Source organism: Protopterus annectens, chromosome 1.part0, assembly GCF_019279795.1.
Source record: "Protopterus annectens isolate FY-2018-M chromosome 1.part0, PAN1.0, whole genome shotgun sequence".
NCBI lineage: Eukaryota > Metazoa > Chordata > Ceratodontiformes > Protopteridae > Protopterus > Protopterus annectens.
Genome location: NC_056725.1, coordinates 668,395,216 through 668,415,295, shown reverse-complemented (window position 1 = coordinate 668,415,295; position 20,080 = coordinate 668,395,216).

Sequence of the window (20,080 nt, the reverse complement as noted above, 5' to 3'; positions counted from 1 at the left end):
CCTCATAATATGTGGCTGATTAGTTTTACAGTAGCTTTGTGTGATTTTATATGGTGTATGTGCATCTTACTGAGGCTGACCGGGGATCACCTCCACTCATGTGTGTTCACTCTTGCAACAGTTACTACCTTCGTGGTACACTTTAAGGCAGGGTACCACCAGCTTGCCTTCTTGTTTGTGTTTGGTTGAATCTTGGTTCTGTTTCAATGGCACAATCACTGCACTTATGTGAGTGTTTAAAGTTAATGTGTATAGTATTCAGCATTTGCACATGCATTGTCCATCTGCATGGGTGCCATGACAGTCACGACTTTGCTCTTAAGAAGCATAACATTGGCTTTGGAGACTGACTATGTGCAGCATACTGTTAGCCCTGTTTGTGTGACTATGGTGATCCAGGTCATTGGGGTTGATGAAATCCAACATGCATTGAGCGCAGGTGTTGGTACATGAGGGGTCTTCCCAGTTTATAATGGAATAGTTGAGAGTAGCCATTATTATGGTTTTCTGTCTCAAACCTAATATTCCCCATTACAGCACAATATGACAGTTGGAAATTCTGAGGTATGGTGGGTGATCTGTCGCAAGGTGCAATTTGGATTCCACTTTGGCACAAAGGTAGTTGCTCAGTATAATGCATCTGAAGTTATGCAAGTGCAAGTAGCGTGGGGGTGTACATATCCTTCAGGAATATGGACACACCTGTGGCCCGTGTGTTCCAGTAAAGGATAATGGGCAAGAGGTAAGGTATGTGTTATAACATGATCATGCAGGTGTGCTCTCTGGAGCATTGAGACATGTTTCAGCCACTGCACAGATATGTTATCCATGTTAAGGATTGACATAAGTGAGCCCATATTGAGTTTCTGAAATGTATCATTGAGTAGAGAGACCTGCAGTTTATTGCTTGGCTGTCCTTGTTACAGCAGTGGACTTCCACTTGAACTTTGCATGATGAAGGCACTATAGGGGAAGCATGAGCCCTAGCCAGTATCTGGATTCCCAGGGGTGACAGGTGCAGGTCCTGACTGGCAAAGCATCATGGTCTGTCAACCATGTTATCCCAGGCAGAGAGATACTGGACACCCTTTGCATTGCACCAGTACATTAGACAATTGTGGAATACAATCCTTTTGTCCCTGTACTGCAGTATCATTCTGGCCAATGGCAGAATGCTACCCAGGCCTTGGGACATACCTGCATGGGCTACAAGACCTGACAGTTCCTACATGTGTGTTTCCCTGCAGTCCAGGCTACTGCATCACAGGTCCTGCACAACATCATGGAATATGCCAGGGCCATGTGTATTGTTCAAAAGGTGATCTGAGTGTATGGGCATGTGGCTAATCATGGCAGACAGGCAGCTGACAGTATGTTTGCCCTCTTATAGCTTTGTTGTAACATAGTGCTAGAGTTTGTATTCACAAATGAGTACTGTTGGGCATGTTTCCGGCCATGTGTTCTGAGGTGTGGCACAACTGTGCAAACTATGTCATACAGTTTGTGTATTTTGTTCTATGTCTATTCCAGCTTGGGAGGTCACTTGCTTGGCCAGATACTTAGAAGCCTCTGTGAATGTGTGTGATTTCTGGTGGTATGTGTGAGTGTCCTCACTGTGTTCTGGTAAGGGTATGTGTTGGTTGTGATGATGAGATGCATGTGTTAACCTACACCTCATGACTGTTCAGTCCAGTCATAGCTGTAGACTGGACTGTCTTCCAGCTTACCCCTGTAGCTGCATCCCAGACAATGTGTGGAGTGTGGTTTTAGGTGGGTTTGGCAGTGTACATGGCAGAGTGATTACATACCCCAGGATGGCCACATACACAAAGCTGACATTAGTAAACACCAGTAGCTGACTAGTGGACATGCCTGTATGAGCATTCAGTACTACAAGTACCAAGTACTGTATTTAGTATACTTATTGCTTATGAAGATGTTTTAAACAGTGATGCTCACAAGTAATTGCTTGTGTTATGGACGTGACAACACTAGCTATTACAGAAACATAGTAGCTACCTTTAGAAGCAACCCTCTTCTGAGGAGCACATCACAACCTGATAGTTAATTACAGATGATGCAAATGTTTACAGGTCTGTTTACTTTTCTGGGTATATACTCACATATCCACCAGAACCATGAGCTCTGTTGGGCACAGATATCCACTCCCCAGAGTTATGTATCAATAGACTCTGCTGCCACTATCAACATGATCAGGATATAATCAGATAGTGTAAGCCATCACCTATGAAGCAGCTATTACACATGGGCAGCAGTCTCCTACATCTTACTCTCCTATTGCAGATGTTACACTGGAGTTAAAGATGATATGCAACCTGTTTCATTACCAGTACTGTGCACTACCTTACATACAGTATGTGCAATCAGCTGTTAGGTTGGCAATGAGAGGTTAGGCTACACAAACCTGAAAGTTCAACCAGTGTGTCTCTACTCTCAATATCCGCTCTATGTAGGTGTGCACATAGCCATTTGGCCCAGCCCTGTAACAAGGGTCACTACACATTTGCATAACATGTACACATGTACAGCTGTTATTGCTTGCAAACAATACTAGAGAGGTGAATATTACATGTGTTATGCGCATGGATAGTTACCTAGCTCTTCCAATTATCTTTGCTATCATGCTGCTAAACTGTCAGATGAATACAAGTCATATGTATCCTGTTATTGAGTATTGTAATTGCCAATAAACATAACTAATGTTTGCATAACATAACAGAAATGCTATGCAAAATGGAATATAGATCTGCCTAAAATATTGTACATTACACAGTTATTGGCACAATATCCCACAATGCAAACTGTATTTGCACAGTAAGCCTACCATTGGCATGTTTATCTTACTTATACACCCATACATATGTCTACTGTTAAAATATATCGACATATACTATCCCCTGTTATAACACATACTTGTTGGACCTACCCTGACACTGACAGTGGTTGGAAAACAATCGGTGAGTTCCAAGCCCATATATATCATCCCTTGTGGTGTATGAGGAGCTTGCCTTGTGACCTACAGCAGTACACACATAGAATACTACAAGCATTACTACTGCTCAACAATACATTGCTACAAGATAGCTATTCCCACTATATGCATTGATTACACTGTAATTCTTACAGAACAGGTACTACATACACAGACAGACTAAATGTTATACATACCTTCTTAGTAATTGGAGGTGTTATTGACTGGTATATTGTTTGTTTTCAGTTTGTGTTTCAGTATTTTGTACTGTTCTACAGGTAGAGACAGATGGTTTGAATGTGTGACAAGGCAACCTTTTATAGTTACAGATCAGTAACGTGCTATCCTGATAACCAATTGGTGTTCCTAAGTAAATTACATGCACATCAGCTGCGCAGCTACTGCCTTAGCCAATACCATGGCAACAGCATAATTGAGTACTCCACTTGGGCGTTGTCCCTTTGCCTTACTTGTGAGGAAGACAGCCTGGAAGTGTTGTTTAAAATCTATTGCAACAGCTGTATGGAGACAAACACTAACATATTGTGTGTAATGTCTAGACAATTTGGTCTAAATGTGAGTACTGTTGTTATATTTCTGAATATTGCTACTTTTGCAGGGTTTGTCTGTACCTAATACTTCTGCATATGTTTCAGTCTGGCCAGGATGTTTGACCAGCTCAAGGCTGCATGGCTATGCATATGATGTTAGGGGGTTTACAGTGTACTTACCAGACATCTTTAGTTTGGTGTTAATGTGTATCATACTGTGCTGATAATCAGTAATCGGTAACACTTCCTGGTGTAATTACTTTTCAACCGCCTGAAATGGGAATAGTCCAGACAAACCCTCAGCAGCTGTTCAATTGTATAACAGCAACTATTTCACATAGGGCCATGTTAGTGTGTCTGTGTCCAGGTATGTTAAAGTTTCAGCAGATATCGTACAGTGGGTGAATAACTGGTATGACAGTATGTATTGTTGTAATTAGTTTGGGTGTAAGGGAGATGGTGGGTCTACATAGCAGATGTAGGTGTGTAGGAACCACTTTTATACATCTTCTATATGTGTGAGGGGGTTCTTTCCCTATGTGAACACCTATCCCTTAGTGAACTAATACTATGGTAATTGCAAGCTGATTCATTAGGGCACTGTTAAATGCTTCCTGTATAGCACGCAGGTACTGTTAGTCCTTGAATCCTTTTGGCAATACATCAGAATGTAATAAAGTTTTGCTAAATGAAAGCTGTCTGTGTATTTCTGTCATGGATATTTGCAGTCATTGTCATTGTGTTGGTGACTGTGTCCATAGAACATATTTGTAACAGTGTATTGGCATATACTCTTCATATGTTATGTTCATATTGTTTGGGGGGGGGGGCGAATGTGTGATTGCTATGGTCCATGTTATACTCAGATATGAACACTTCAGATGCTCTATACACACATGTATGTATGTATGTGTGTATATATATATATATATATATATATATATATATATATATATATGTGTGTGTGTGTGTGTGTATGTGTGCATATATATATATATATATATATATATATATATATATATATATATATATATATATATATATATATCAACATGTATATATGTATCGCTCTCTCTATCTCTCTCTCTCTCTCTCTCTCTCTTTATATATATATATATATATATATATATATATATATATATATATATATGTATATATATATATATATATATATATATATATATATATATATATATATATATAAATATATGGGTCTACCTGAGATGGTTGACAAGCCATTTGATCGACTTTCATTTGGTCGACAATTCATTTGGTCGACAGGCAGATTTGCCCCCCTCCCCAATGTTGTGCAACCCTGGAGTTGATATATATAGTTAGGGGGGGTGTGGGGGGCTTAGCCCCCCACATAAAACTGCTTGTCAACCAAATGGAAGTCAATCATATGGCCTGTCGACCATGTGATAGGGATCCAGATATATATATATATATATATATATATATATATATATATATATATATATATATATATATATATATATATATATATATATATATATATATATATATATATAGCATACACCTTTCATTGGGTACATGGCAGTTTGTCCTATTTCCACACAATCTTCCCTTTTGTGTTTTAATCTGTCTGAATACACACATGGTATAGGTACATCTCAGGTAGCTTAGTGGTAGGTTACTCTGAGAATGGTGTATATGGTTGTGGGTTCTAATCCTGGAAGGGGTTATTATTTTACCTCTCAGAGTAGGCACTGGTAAGAAAAGTGTGAATAACGCACATTTAAGCGGATGTAGTCAGGTTTGCCCGTGGACTGCGCGACGTTAAGCAAAGGTTAAACCTGTGAAGCGCTTATCCATTTAACCGTGTTTAAGCACCACTTACCTTTGCGCAAACCCACTTACAACTGCTTAAAAGTGCTTTAGTCCACCTGCATCCAACAGCCCTTATTCTGGCCCTCAAAATAAATTAACAGCCCTTGAACCCGGGACCATGAACACCACAGTCACTGACTTTACCACTAAGGCATCTGAGATATGTACACATGTTATGGTGTCTAGAATATACATTTTACTACAGGCATTCCTCACTACTGAAAACAAATGTGACAGTCAGTTGGTGTACATATGTATGATACATGTTAATGTTCATATGTTTGTGGAATTAGGTGTTGCAATGTGACATGACAGGGTGTATTATGGATGAGAATGGTTCTTGTTTTGTGTCCTTTTTATACTGTCCCCATACTCCATGTAAACCCCTCCAGTTCACTTATTGAACATCCAACCCAGGCTTTCCTTGATGCATGATTTCATTACCCATTATTCCTCCCCCACCACAATCTCCACATACACAACAATCATCCCTTCTATGGTGAATTAAGTTAATATTAATATTTATAATACCAGAGCTGCATGTGTTTTGTATACACTTCAATTCCCTTGGATTGCTTCTGTGTCATGAAGTGTGTTCATAGATGTTTATATATATGGCTATAGATGTAACTGTAGATATATATATATATATATATATATATACATAGATGTTTATATATATGGCTATAGATGTAACTATATATATATATATATATATATATATATATATATATATATATATATATACATATATATATATTTATATCTATGTGCAGACATCACTGACATATATATATATATATATATATATATATATATATATATATATATATATATATATATATATATTGAGTGAGAGAGAGAGAGAGAGAGAGTATTAATTTGTAACAGTTTTACATATGTAGACTTGTATATGTTGAGTCACAAACTACAGTACATTACAATGTACTGTACATATGTACACAAAGTGACTGTCCCACTTGTGGTCAGTACTGTGGAATGCCTATAGTATAAGGTGTAGTCTAAAGACCATGCAACATGTATACAACTCAGATGGCTTAGTGGTAAGTCCCATGACTGTAGTGTGCATGGTCCAGAGTTCAACACCTGAGATGTTTTAAAAATGTTTTTTACTCTAGACTAAGGCTCATTTAAGCAGTTTTAAGCATGTTTAAAAGTGTTTGTGTGACATTAAAGCAGCAGCTAAACAGTTAAACAAACTTTAAAACGTATAGCCTGTGCACGCAAACACAGCCACATCTGCTAACTACTCAGGATATATACATTTCAGTGAAGTAACATCTCACTATGTCATTACATAGCATTACATTTTCTGTTGACTTTACTCTACAGAACACATGGCTGACGAATACTACCTATATATGCAAGCTGTGGTTAAGGTATACTTTTTAACATGATAAACATCCCTGACTTTATTGGGATTTGAACCTGGAATGCACAGATATTATGCCAATGCTGTAACCATTACACTATTGACATTAATGTTGCTTCTGCTTATTTCCTATTTAGATGATTTCTATGTGTAAGCTAGGCTAAGTAAAGGGTGGCAGCACCCATACCCACTGAGCTTCACTTACTCTTGAAATAAAAACATATAACAAATAAAATGAGAGACTATAAATTACATTCCTAACTATATTAGGCATAGCCCCTCACTGACACACTTCAAGGGAAACCTTGATGTGTGACTGGGTAAAAGAATATACACCCCTGGGATCATGTGTCCCAGAACCATACAGGGAGCCCCTCCAGTTTTATAGCTGCAAGACCTGTTGGGGAAATTGAATGGTGTTGATTTTTCACGTTAACATGCCCTCTTTAGATTACTAAGTGCCCCTATCACCATGAACCACCCCACTCTTCAACTGCTTCCGGCAACTCTGCCTGGAATCACTTCATTGGCTATGCTTGACAGAGGCTCAGTTACTTCATCAATGGTGCGGAGAAAGCCAACACACTGTAGCTATGCTTCTAATTGCCCTTGGGCAAATAGTCTACTACCTATCTGTGAACCTCTAAAGTGCAGGCCATCATAGCCATAATATGTGAATAAACAGAGCTTTCATATCACAATATACAGTGAAATATCACCATGTAGTCAGAAAACAGTTAAATACAGCAAGAACATACAGAACACTGATACTTAATCACTCCAAAAGCCTATTTGGAAGCTAGAATACTTGTATAAGTTTAAGGCTTTCTATTGCTTACCAGTAGGTTACCTACAGGAAAGATGAGAAACAAGCACAGATGGGAAACATGCATGCAACACTACCATACCGGCTTATGTGTCAGCCTTAGGCTTTGCAATACTGGCCAAGGCTATTTGCGCCCCCATGGTGCCTTTTTAGGGAAGTCTCAAAGGTGAATCCCACCTCTGTAAGCAGCACAATAGCAGAATCAATGAGGGTTATGCTACTCAACACCAGGGATTGTGATCACAACATGCACACACTCACAGCACTCTTCAGTATGGACAATGTCAACATATGTGCAGTAACTGAGACTTGTTTTAAGGCTCCTGAGAGCACACTGGCACTACCAGACTACAATCCATACCACACATTTTGGACACAGAACATGGACTGACACAGACATGGAGGGGGTGTATCCATATTCATCAGGGATAACTACACCTCCAGGTTAGTGGGGCAGGATGATACCTCTGAGATCATCCATGTGCAGCTAACATCAGCCACAACTGCAATGCAAACTATGGCCTGCTACAGATCACCCTCCATGACCCAAGACCACCACTCCACCTACCTGGAGACAGTGGAAAACATGACAGTCCTACCGCACACCCTGGTATTGGTTGATGTCAACTACCCTACCATTAACTGGGAAACTTACTCAAGTACTCACTTCCAGGCCCAGCGCTTCCTGGAATTTATCACTCATATGCCCTGTATCAGATGGTAGACTCCCTAACGAGGGGTGGAAACATACTAGAAGTGGTAATCACCAATGTGAGCAACAGGTGCAGCACAACGGAGGTAAACCAGTCACTGGTTAGATCTGACCATGAACTATTCACTGTTTCCACACCCAACCATCTCCCCCACCCACAGAAACTACAGTGTATACCTTTCCTACAGCTAAATTCACACTACTAGAGACAGGGGTGGTGGGTTTCACAGCCCCCATGCTAAGGGAAATCACTGCTCAAGATACAGACAGATTTACAAATGCACTCTATAAGCACCTACAAGGATGTATGGATTGTGCCATCACTGGTAAACCAAGACTCACTCCTCCTAGACAAGGACACTAGTCTGGTGGACCCCTGCAATAAACAGGCTATACAACAGAAGTAGGACAGTAGTCCAGAAAAACAGCAAATCCTAAGAAGGACAGACATCTTTGACCAGTATTAGTAAGAAACATAGGTCCCTCATGAAATCATCCAAGCCTAACATCAACAGGAAAATAGGCAAGGATTTGAAAGATAACCACAAAGCCTTCTTTGGCTATGTCAAGGATCTAAGTGGTAACACACAGATTTGCACTGTGCCGGTGCAATATAGCACAAAATATACTGACCCTACTGATATCGCCAACATCCTTGCAGATACATTTATTGCATACTTCACCCCCTAAAGAGCCCACAACAATACCCGAAAAGTACAGTATCCCAGACATCAGAGACACACAGGTGGAAATGGCCCTCTCTAACAGCAATACACAGCGTCAGTGGATGCAGATGTTGTCCCAGACTGCATCCTGCAAACACTACAAGACAAAATGACCCCCTACCTAATTAAGCACCTCAGTCTCTCCACAGGCTACATGCCCATGCAATGGTGTATGGCAACGGTTATTCCACTCCACCAAGGTGGAAACACAACTGACCATGGTAACTTCCATCCCATAAGCCTGACTAGCCTGGTCTACAAAGCTATGGAGCGCATCCTCATGGCACTCATTAACAAAGACATTGGTAACCTCCAAACACTTGACCCAATCCAAGTCAGCTTGGTTGAATGCAGTTGATGCCTACTGAACCTGTTTGACGTCTTGCAGACAGTCACCAAGACATTAGATGAGGGGAGAGGTGGTTCACACATACTATCTGGACCTCACCAAGGCTTTTGACACCATTCCCCACTCAGGTATTATTGATAAACTCACCAGCCTGTACATACACCTATATATCACAGGATGGGTTGCCAACAGGCTTACACACAGAACCCACATGGTATGACTAGTGGTCTCCAGGTCCAACTCTTAACCAGTCACGACTGGTGTCCCCCAGGACTCAGTCCTTGGACCCCTACTGTTTGGCATATACTTCTCAGAGGTACAGGCAAACACAGGTGGACTACGGCAGACCATGTTTGGCAATGACTGCAAACTGCGAGCCATACTTGACAGTCCAGCTGACACAGACATCCTTCAAGGGGCCTCACAGAGACCAACACAAGGTGTCAAAGCTGCACATGGGTTAATTAGCATACAGGGCCCGGGAGCTGTGCGTGCGTAGTGTACATAGGTAGTGCACATGGGAACAGCTCATACCTGGATCTCTTGCCAGCCATATTTGGTGTTGGAACGCCGACGCTACTCCTGCACCTGGCACAAGCTTCATGAATCTTGGGGACTGTATTTCAACTCTTGTTCAAATTATCCACTACTTTTCCCATTCCTTTCACATCATTAGACATAATTATAATATTGTCTGCATATGATAGCATAACTGCTTTTTCAATGCCTTCCTGATTTATATAGCACACATCTTTCAGTTCTTGATTTATATCACCCACTATTACATTTATTACTAGTGTAAATATTGTACTGCTCAAAGGGCATCCATGTCTTATCCCATTTTTTTATAATAATGTCCTTTCTTAGCCATCCATTTACTAAAACCTTTATCATATTATAAGCTGAAAAACATATACTTTTTATTTTTTCACTTATATTATGTGATCAAAAAATTTCCCATAACTTACAGTGTTGTATAGTATTAAGGGCTTTCTGTATTTCACCTATCATAATTTTTACATTTTTCTTTCCTCTTATGTTATCATCCACTAACTCCCTTTTGTTGTTGTTGTGTCTTTCGGCTTTTCCCGGTTAGGGGTCGCCACAACGGAACTCCGGTCCGCTAATGATTAATTATCATTAATAATTCCTGCAACACCTGCTTCTTACATCATATATTATGTCATCTATAACCTTATTAACTATAATTTCCATTTTCTTCTGAATCATTTTCATAAAAAAATTATAGTTTGTATTAGTCATTACTACTGGTCTCAAATTCTTTTTACCATGCCTGTCACCTTTCTTCTATATAAATTGCATTACCTCTCTACATAATTCTTTGTACTTGAGGCCTTCTTTTAACCATTCATTTAATACCTTTAAAACATTTATTCTGCTATGACTACAAATTCTTATGCATTTGGTACTTTATAGCATCAGGTCCCACTGCTGATTCTGTTTATCATTCCTAATATTCTCTTCTAAACATATTACCCTTTCTAATTGTTCATTATCCTGTTTCAAAAACTCTTTTAACTTCCATATCCCTGTTTTAGATGAACCTGTCTCTTGAAACATTTCCTTTACATATTCCCCAGGATTCAGCAAGCTCTGAACAGTGTGCATGAATAGTGCAAGAGCTGCTGCACGCAATATGGCCAAGGAGCGATCCAGGAATGCGCTCCCGGGACGTGCACGAGCGCTCCAACACTTTTCCTGCATGGACACAGCTCCTGCATGCTAATTACACCATTTGCAGGTGAAAACCATGCAAATGAGGTGCATTAGCAATCCAGGAAGCATGCAGGCATCTGTGCAGGAATAGTGTAACCAGCAGAAATGTATTTGGTTGCTAACCGAATATGTTTCTGCAAATTACAAAACGGAGGCATGACAGCTCCAAAGAAAGCATGTATTCAATGGAGGAGGCATGCCAATGGCCAAATATATGGCCATTGGCATGGCAAATAGTTGCAAAATTATAAAAAATAACTTTTATTTTTTGGAGCCGATTTCAGCTGTTTAAGCGTAGGGCAGCGGTGCACAAATAGGATCAGCCTGAAAATAAAAAAAAAGCTGGAAATAATCTTTTAAACCAAAATCAGCATTCTGCCATAATAGCCAATGGCATACAGAAGACAATAATACCAGTGAATAGTGGTTGCTAAGGGGGAAGGCTGAGTGTCAGTCTTGTAATCATGCATTAGCAGTCAGTTTTACGCAAATGAGAAGATTGATACTGAATCACAGATTTCCCCTCAGTGTTAGCGAGCACCCAACCGTGTAAGTGCAGTAACACCATGGTGCAAGCCTAAGAGGTAGCTGACTTCATAAGGGTGTGTGTCATGCATGCTGTAAGCTTATTGGAGCTCTGTGGCCCGTATTTGCCCTTAGCTAAGCACAGCTAAGGAAGGGTGTGTGTCTGAGGCTGCCTAGCAATATTTACATTGCCTAAATGGGTGTGCACGCCGCACACCAAAACCAGGAAATAGCAGCTCTGTTCACATCTGAGCACTGGATATGCACGGTGCACCTCAGGGCTTAAATGGGAAGGCAATGGGAAGGGAAAAAGAAGTAGAAAGGCAATCAAAGAGAACTAACATAGCTAGCAGGTGAAATGTATCAGAATCAGCCAATTACATAGGCAGCAGCCCAGCACATTACTATAAACTATGCAAACACCTTTCACTCTGGTTTTTCCGATAAACTCTACACCACCAGTTTACACAGATGGGGAAATTTTACCAGACAAAAGTAACAAAATGATAGGGGCTGCTGTTGCTCTCATAAATCAATATGTGGAAGAGGCTGAGTATGGTGAGGATGAGAATGCTGACAACCAACCCACAGTGAGGAGAAGGAGAAGAGTGTGCAGACCCAGGGTAACCTACCAGGGGCTATATGAGCTGGAGATAGTGGAATGCTATAGGGTGGACAGGGACATCCTACAGCAAATTGTTGAGCTGTGCCAGCCATGCCACACACACAGAACCAACAGAGGATAACCCATCCCAGTGGATACCAAGGTATATGTAGGCTTAAGAATACTAGCCACAAATACCTTCCAAAGGCCAACTGGGGATGTCATGGGGATCTCACAGGCATCAGCATCCAGGGTACTCCACCATTTCCTGGATGGCATGTCAGCACATGTCAGTGAGCACATATATTTCCTCAACACCCGTGAGGTGTTGACCAGCAATATGCATCTCTTCCACCAAATAGCAGAATTCCCTGAGGTAGTGGGTGTTATAGACTACACGCACATACAAATCAAAGCACCACTTGGTTAGTGGGGTAGGGTCTACATAAACCACAAGGGCTTCCCCTCCATCAACTGCCAGGTTGTGTGCAATGCCCAGGGCATTATAAGGAATGCCTGTGCTGGCAGCCCTGGAAGCTATCATAACTCCCACATCTGGCATATAACACAGCTGTGCCAGAGATTTGCCAGTGGGGACATCCCATATGGCCACATAGTGGGGGATGCTGGTTACGCACTGGAGCCATAGCTGATGACACCCATCAGAAATGCACACACACACCTGAACAAGGACTGCATAGTGAGGCACACGCACAAACGAGAATCATAATAGAGCATGTGTTTAGAATGATCAAGTCACAGTTTTGGTGCCTGGACATATCCGGTGGAGCCTTGCAGTACTGTCCAGCTACATGTGCTCATATTTTCATTGTATGTGCCATATTACATAATATGATCCTGCGGAAACAGCTGCAGCAGGAACAGCATGGGGCAGGGCTACACAGCCCCCACCATTGCCAAGGCCAGCACAGGCACAGATTGTTGGTGTCCAAGTATCGTGGTTTGTGTACAGGCACAGATTCACTCGGAGGAGGAACAACCTGAACCTACCCATGTAGGCAGAAGGAGGCATGCCCAGTATGCCCAGGCTTTGGCAAAGAGGCAATGCATAGCACATACACTGACACTGTAGGAACCCAGGGAATGACACCTCTCTCTGACTTGCACATACATTAAAAGGGATACCAAACATGACACTACCTGTGCTTTACCATGTATAGGGTGTGTACTATGTGCATCCGGCATTGTCAGCCCTCCAGCACCATCCTCAATACTGGCACAGCCACAAGTAACTCACTCTTCCTATCAATTGCTGAATGGAATAGTATGTTCTGCCAGTCATAGCTATGGTATGGATGTGAGCATGCAAGGGAATTGGGTGGATGAATGGGATGGCAGCAGATAGTGAACACCTATATGGACAACATGGAATCCATAACAAATACTGGTGTCAACAAGGTAGACAATACTAGACAAGGTGACAAATCCCACTGCAGTACATGTGGTGGCCCAAATGTGTGTCCCTAGGACAGACACATGCATGTCAGTGAGGTTCACATACCCACCACCAGCCTCAGCCAACAGGACAGGTGTAGATGACCATAAAGAAAGGCTGTACTAAGACCTCCAATTAATGGCAATGGATAACAGCCCCCTCCAGACCTACACAGACAGACTACAACAGGTCAGGCAGTTGTATGTTAGTTCTGCGGGGTATGAAGTCTGAAACTGAAACATAGGTCAATAAAACCTAACATTTGTACTCTACTGATATGCCTCTAGTCTGCATGATAGCTCAGAATACAAAATGAAATGGAAGCCAACAGAGTACCTGAAATAGCAGTACAGTCATAGGAAATGTTTACAGTTGTCAGGTGTGCCCCCCCCCTGCAATCCTATGTAGAAATGTAGTAACATGTACGAGTGGGGTTAATAACAGTGGAGCACAGATTACCTGAGCTGGCCTAATTTACAGGATAGATTGCTGCATGTGTACAGTATGCAGGGCTCTGTGTGTTAGGTTGTTATGTGCTGTACATTGTGTGGAAGTGGTCAGCATGGAGGGTTGTGTCCCAGTGGCTTATGGCCACTACTGTTGATGACAGGGCCATGTTCTGAAAACTGCAGTGCCAACCACAATGCATCCCAGTAAGACCTAATTCAACAGTCATCCGTACTCATTGTTCAGATGTCAATATCTGTCACCATCTGAAAGATGGACATGCCATGAATGTGGGCCCAATCATACACACCATACACAGGTGGAAGTACCCTAGACAGAGTACATAAAATGTAAGTGTCAACTGCACACACCTTTGGAATTGTACATACAGATTAGCAGCACATTAGTTGTATGTGTAGTATGGGATACTGGTGTATTCTGGCCAATCACTGGCAGACCACAAAAAGCACAGTTATGAAGTAATGAGAGAATGCCTATGCCCCCACACAAGGCAGCATAAGGGGAATGTCCCAGGTATATCTGTGAGTCAGCTGCAAGAACCCTTCATATCACACATGCACTCAGCTCACCCCATCATCATCCACAGGTTTATCACAGGTCATATCCCTGCTGTTGGGAATGAGTACAGCATGACCCCCACTTCTGTATGGGAGTACCCACAGAATGCAGCATGCTGAAGAGGTGTCCATTGCAGGTGTGTCCCACTTCCTAGCTGTAAGCAGCACCCTGCCAGCGTCCAGACCTTTGGATTAATATGGAAAGGAACTATTGCCATTAACACCTCCCAAAACTATCCTGTCACCCTAGGGGAATCCAGTGGCTCATAGCCTGGGACTGAAGGAGTGACAAAATGCACTGGCTTGCTACAGATGGCCTGCATCACTACAAAATTCCCTACAGTCATCTGTCAAAGGCCTGTGCCTCAATGTATGTTATCTCATGGGGTCCCAAATAACAACGTAACAAACACAGTCCACAGAACACAAATGCAAGGCCATGTCAACAAATCCCAGTAGCGTGCCCATCATGTCCTACTGCATGAACTGTGTACCAACCCTAAATAATGCTGAGATGAAGGGACAACTATAGGGATACTTCCCAGATATCACTCGCATAATGTTAGGAAGAGGATAGAATAACAGAGTGGGGGGTGTAGAAGCATGGATGCCATGGAGTGCATGAAGTCTGAAACTCTTATGTGTGCCCATACTACCCCTGCCTGCAAACCCAGTAATGGGGGGCTAGAAACCAGCTTGTAAACCACAATGTGAAGGGGAAATGACCAGCTATAGGAGCCCTGCCTCTGGGTAACCTGGGTGAATCTGTACAGCTGAGAGGTATGGCCACAGCAGGATATGGCCGTTCTAAGTCAATATATGTACAAGCAGGGGATCCTCAGTCACCACAGTACCAAGTTCCTGGACCATTTACACAGATCCATCAGCAAGTGTCTGCAGCTACCCCTCCAGAATGGCATGAGTGTGCAAGAATATGTAAGCTGCAGACCACAATATTGGAAATAACTGTAAGCAAATAATTATATCTGTTGGTAGTTGATGACATAATACATACAGTGTAAAACAGTACATGTCTGAATATCTCTGCTAACACCAACCATGTAACACAAGCAGCACAGACAGCAATAGTTGCAGTATCTCACTATCTGTTGCCCATTGTGACTCCATATTGTCAACCTATCTACAGATATTCTGCAGAAACAGGTTGCTAGCTGTAGAACACAAAATCATGCACTGGAGGATTCTCACACTCAATACAGATGGTTATACTGGGCATGCTCCTACACTTAGAGAAATGAAGCCCGTGTCTGACAACAAAATACAGAAGGTCATACTGAGCATGCTCCAACAATTAGTGAAATGAAGGCCATGTTTGACAACAACAGTGGACTATACATATCTGTCAGTCACAGATGTCTGTGCACACACAGTACATTGCACACCATTCTTGGTTTGCACATACATTGGATAGGAATACTCACACATATCAAAATGCCACTGTATGTAGCCACACTATAATAGGTCAAACATACACACAAAGAGATGTGGGGAAGAGAAAATAACAAAGAGATTGCTATCACGAGTCCTGTCCCACCCACCACACATTCAAATGGCCAATATTGCATGATGTGCTGATGTTAATCACTGTGCACATTTGCTTTTGGTAGCCCTCAGCCCAAAGGTGCCTGTGGTGATTGTGATAACTGTGTAACATGATAGTACAAATCAGTATTCATCTAGTATTTGTATACCCAGTCCAGTCAAATGTAAAGTTGTGTGTGACTGAGTGTTGTGTGTGTGATCCCAGAGGAATGGTTTATGGTCCATTCACACACACTGCACTTACCATAGCCCATGTTAACACTCATGCTGATGTCAGTCACCTTGAAATACCCTTTTAGAGAAGGGTGAGGCATATAAGCTCTGGGGCATGTGTGATAAGTGAGTAATGTTATAGTGTAGCATACTAGTTAGGTAGGAATTCTAATCCCAGACATGGCAACTATGAAACTTTGTGTGTGTGTGTGTGTGTGTGTGTGTGTGTGTGTGTGTGTGTGTGTGTGTGTGTGTGTGTGTGTGTGTAGAGACTGATGATTTTGAGGCCATTCATAGTCACTATACCTCCCATTGCCCTACTTTAGCAAGGATGTCATTCACCTTGAAATACCCCTTTGGAGAAGGGCTAGCCCTATAAGCTCAATGGTGCATGTGATAGATGTGTAATGCTATAGTGTAACATACTAGTTAGGTAGGAGTTCTAATCCCAGACATGGCAACTATGAAACTCTGTGTGTGTTTGTGTAGCAATTAATGATTGTGAGGCCATTTACTCTCACTACACCTCCCATTGCCCTACTTTGTCAAGCCTGGTGATGTCAGTCATCTTGAAATACCCCTTGGAGAATAGCTAGTCCATAAGCTCTGTGGCATGTGCGATAACTGCGTAATGCCATAGAGTAGCATACTAGCCAAGTAAGAGTTCTAATGCCAGACATGGCAACGGTGAAACTCTGTCTGTGTGTAGCAATTAATGATTTTGAGGCCATTTACAGTCACAACACCTCCCATTGCCCTACTTTAGCATGCCTGCTGATGTCAGTCACCTTGAACTACCCCTTTGGACAAGGGCTAGCCCTGTAAGCTCCATGGCACATGCAATAACTGCTTAATGCTATAGTGTAACTTACTAGCCAGGTAAGAGTTCTAATCTCAGACATGGCAACTATGAAACTCTGTGTGTGTGCATGTGGAGATTAAGGATTATGAGGCCATTCGCAGTCACTACACCTCCCATTGCCCTACTTTAGCAAGCCTGCTGATATCAGTCACCTTGAACTACCACTTTGGACAAAGACTAGCCCTATAAGATCCATGGCACGTGCAATAACCGATAACTGCATAATGCTATAGTGTAACATACTAGTCAGGTAGGAGTTCTAATCCCAGACATGGCAATTTTGAAACTGTGTGCATGTGTGTGTGTGTGTGTGTGTGTGTGTGTGTGTGTGTGTGTGTGTGTGTGTGTGTGTGTGTGTGTGTGTGTGTGTGTGTATACGTGTGTGTGTGTGTGTGTGTGGAGGTTAATCATTTTGAGGCCATTCACAGCCACTACCCCTCCCATTGCTCTACTTTAGCAAGCCTGCTGACTTCAGTCACCTTGAAATACCCCTTTGGACATGGGCTAGCCCTATAAGCTCCGTGGTGCATGCCATAAATGAGGAACAATCTAATAGAAGTAATTGCACAGCTATGGGTTTGAATTTCATCTGTGGCAAGTGTTTGTGTGTGTACTTCAAAGATTTTGGTCCCATTTACAGCCAGTACACATCTCAGAGCCTGACTTTAGCAGTCCTGCAGATATAATCCACCTTACAATTACCTGTTGCCAAGAACAAACCATGTCAAGTCAGTGGTGCATGTGATAAATGTATAACCCTAATGGTCTGTAAAGATTGTTAGAGGATTGAACCTCACCCCTAGTAAATGCTTCTTTTCGGCTTTTCCTGGTTAGGGGTCGCCACAGTGGAACATCGGTCTGCTAATGATTGTCAGTAGATTTTTTATGGTGCCAAGTTGCCAGCCCGATGTCCAACCTTCAGTGAAGGCATGCCCATTCACGCATGTCTTTTGGAGGCCACTCGACCATGGGGAAGACATGCAGACTCCACACAGAAGACACTCCAGCCGTGAGACAAACAGGAGAACATCTTACTGTGAGGTAACAGCACTACCGCTGTACCACCGCGGCTTGCAAATGTAAATGTGTGATTAGGGTAAAATTATTTTTGGAATCTCTCACCCACTACATCACCCAATGCCAGTATTTACAAGGGCTGGTGATGTTCCTCACCTTAGAAGCACCTTGGGACAACACCCATCTAATAACCTCTGTGGTGCATATGATAAATGTGGTACACTTTAGTAGCAATACATAGTTAGGTAGGGGTTTGAATCTCAGTACTGGCAAATGTGTGTGTTGGTCATCAGTATCCTGTGTGGAAGTTGCTATGATTGTGTAATGACAGGATGCATTGTGGGGTTGGTTTTGTTAAATTATTATACTGAGGACCTACTATTTGTCAGAATGTCCACCTTACAAGGACAGCAGATGTCAAACAGCAGAGAGGCTGGTGTAGACAATTCATAGTCCTACATGTGATATTATGGATTGGTGAATAATATAGGCAACCCTTGTATTACTCAGACAACACTTTCCACCCATGTCTCATACACAAACACACTTGGCTAGGCAACAACCACTATATTGGTAGTTTCCTGCATATTGCCCACAGATAGTAACCACAGTGTGATTGCAGTGCACTACATGCCTGTTGACCACAACACTGCCACTGACATCAGAAAGTACTGTGATGTGTAACATCTCATGACTGAGTGTGTGTTATCCAGCAAGTAAAAGGACATGGCACCCTGTTCCATCTCTACAATAGGCAAATAAATTCTTACAGTGGTCCTTTTGCTATGTTCCCCATTGGACACCTGCAACAACTGTAGAGTCTGCAAATGTAACCCACAAAGGAATACTATGCCTTATACACATGTCCTGTATGGACAGATGCCACTAACTCCACTGAATACCTGTATCATGCTGTTAATGTAGGTGCAATCATGACCTCAGTTCCATAGTCAGGTCTCCCCAAATGAGGTCAGGAATGCTACATCAGAAGATAACAATCTGTACACACAACATGCCCCAGAGACTTCAAGTACACATTCATATATCAAAGAACATACGTGTGGGACATGTGCACAATCCAGACACTGTCCATGTTATGGAATATAGCTCACATACATGGGAAGCAGTGCACATCACTGGCCACCCACAATAGTAACCCAGATGAGTGGATGGTGAATACAATACCCACCTGTGGGGCCTACTCCAGGGACTACACCCCTGAGCCACACTGGAGACCATTGTCATGTGGCCTGATGCCAAGGTATTCCCTTTGCCTAGCCTTGTACAGCTGTCCTTTCCATCCACCTACTACACACCTGCGAAGAAATGAATCTATACATCTCAGTACTGGCAAATGTGTGTGTGTGTGTGTGTGTGTGTGTGTGTGTGTGTGTGTGTGTGTGTGTGTGTGTGTGTGTGTGCGCGCGTGTGTGTGCGTGTGTGTGCGTGTGTGTGTGTGTGTTTTTGTGGAGAATAATGATTTTGAAGCTATTCACAATCACTACACCTCCCATTGGCCTACTTTAGCACGCTTGCTGATGTCATTCACCTTGACATAACCCTTTGGTCACGTATCAACTGTGTAAACTCTGGGGCGCTTATAATAACTGTGTAATACTGTAGTATAGCAAACTAGTTAGATAGGGGTTCTAATCTTGATCCTGCCAACTGTGATGATG